The following is a 2,500-nucleotide window of genomic DNA, read 5'->3' as shown; positions in this document are numbered from 1 at the left end:
TGCCGTCGAAAGTACATCCTCTGTTGAGCTCTCTTGGCGAGGGAGCTGATGTTCAGTTCCCACTTGAGGTCCCGGCAGAGAATAGTGCCCAGGAAGCGGAAGGACTCCACAATTTTGACTGCGGAGTCTAACAGGGTGATGGCGGTGAGTGGGGCTGTATTCTTCCTGAAGTCCACAACCATCTCAACTGTCCTTAGAGCATTTAGCTCTAAGTTGTTCTGGCTACACCAGGTCACCAGGTTGTCAGCTTCCCACCTATAGTCAGACTCATCCCCACCAGAGATCAGCCCAATGAGGGTGGTGTCGTCCGACAAACTTCAAGAGTTTGACGGACAGATGATTGGAGGCGCAGCTGTTGGTATACAGGGAGAAGAGCAGTGGGCAAAGGACGCAGCCCTGAGGAGTTCCCGTGCTGATGGACCTGGAGTCAGAGACTTCTGTTCCCGGCTTAACGCACTGCTTCCTGTCAGAGAGGAAGTCTGTGATCCACCTGCAGGTGGAGTAGGGCACGTTCAGCTGGAAGAGCTTGTCCTGAAGCAGGGCAGGGATGATGGTGTTGAAGGCAGAGCTGAAGTCCACAAACAGGATCCTGGCGTAGGATGCTGGGGCGTCCACATGCTGTAGGGTGAAGTGGAGGGCCATGTTAACTGCGTCGTCCACAGACCTGTTGGCTCTGTAGGCAAACTGAAGGGGGTCCAGGAGAGGGTCTGTGATGGCTTTGAGGTGTGCCAGGAGCAGGCGCTCAAAAGACTTCATTACCACAGATGTAAGGGCGACCGGTCTGTAATCATTTAGTCCTGTTGGCCTTAGCTTTTTGGGCACAGCGATGATGGTGGAGGACTTGAGACAGGCTGGTACATGGCATGTCTCCAGGGAGGTGTTAAAGATGTTGGTGAACACCGGAGACAGCTGGCCAGCGCAGTGCCTGAGGGTGGCTGGAGAGACAGAGTCCGGCCCGGCTGCTTTGCGTGGATTCTGCCTCTTGAAAAGCCCATTAACTTCTCCCTCCTGAAAGGAGAGAGTCGTTTCTGTAGTATGGGTGGGGGATGGGGCCTCTTGGGTGGGAAGGGGTGGTTCAGGACAGTCCAATTGTCTTTCAAATCTACGGTAGAACTCGTTCAGGTCGTTGGCTAGGCGGGAGTCGTTAGTGGTGTGGGGCGCTCTGGGTTTGTAGTTGGTGATGTGCCTGAGCCCTTTGGCAGACAGAAGCAGCGTCGTTAGTAGAGAACTGGTGTTTTAGTGTCTCTGAGTACAGTCGTTTAGCCTCTCTCACCGCTTTGCTAAACCTGTTCTTCGACTCCTTGAATCTGTCTCTATCCCCACTCCTAAACGCTTCCTCCTTCTCCAACCTCAACCTTTTGAGCTTTGCTGAGAACCAGGGCTTGTTGTTGTTAAAGTTCACCCTGGTACGTGTTGGGATACAGCAGTCCTCACAGAAGCTGATGTACACAGCCTCTGTGAGTTCATCCAGACTATTGGTAGCAGTCGTGAACATATCCCAGTCAGTACAGTCTAAGCACGCCCGCAAATCTTCCACAGCCTCACTGGTCCACTGTTTAGATGTCCTCACAGCAGGTTTACAGAGTTTTAGTTGCTGCCTGTATGCACGAATCAGGTGGACCAAGGGAGTTCTGTGCGAGCCGAACAGCCCCGTGACCCACAAGAGAAACATCCCCGCCAAATTCGAGCGTTTGACGGGGTCTATCCGTGAAAAAATATTCACGTTTTTGAGTGCACATGCATTTCTGCTGCAAATGCCTCTGGAAGTTTCATGCCGTTCGTATGCCAATTGTGGCAACACGAAAATGACCCGTTTTCCCATTCCGAGGGATTTCTGTGCGACCCTAACAGCCCCGTGAGCCACAAGAGACACATCCCCGCCAATTTCTAGCGTTTCACGGGGTCTATCCGTGAAAAATATAGACGTTTTTGAGTGCACATGCATTTCTGCTGCAGATGCCTCTGGAAGTTTCATGCCGTTCGTACGCAATGTGGCAACACGAAAATGACCCCTTTTCCCATTCCGAGGGATTTCTGTGCGACCCTAACTAACAGCGCCCGTGAGCCACAAGAGAGACATCCCCGCCAATTTATAGCGTTTCACGGGGTCTATCCGTGAAAAATATAGACGTTTTTGAGTGCACATGCATTCCTGCTGCAAATGCCTCTGGAAGTTTCATGCCGTTCCTATGCAATGTGGCCACACGAAAATGACCCGTTTTCCCATTCCCAGGGATTTCTGTGCGACCCGAACAGCCCCGTGAGCCACAAGAGACACATCCCCGCCAATTTCTAGCGTTTCACGGGGTCTATCCGTGAAAAATATCAATTTTTTTTTGACTGCACATGCATTTCTGCTGCAAATGCCTCTGGAAGTTGCATGCGGTTCGCATGCAATGTGGCGACACGAAAATGACCCGTTTTCCCATTCCGAGGGATTTCTGTGCCACCCTAACAGCCCCGTGAGCCACAAGAGAGACATCCCCGCCAATTTCTAGCG

The sequence above is a fragment of the Petromyzon marinus genome, unplaced genomic scaffold (assembly GCF_048934315.1).
Source record: "Petromyzon marinus isolate PM22_M1 ecotype Great Lakes invasive population unplaced genomic scaffold, UKy_Petmar_22M1.pri1.0 PM_G_Scaffold_6, whole genome shotgun sequence".
Lineage (NCBI taxonomy): Eukaryota > Metazoa > Chordata > Hyperoartia > Petromyzontiformes > Petromyzontidae > Petromyzon > Petromyzon marinus.
This window is presented reverse-complemented; position numbering follows the sequence as displayed.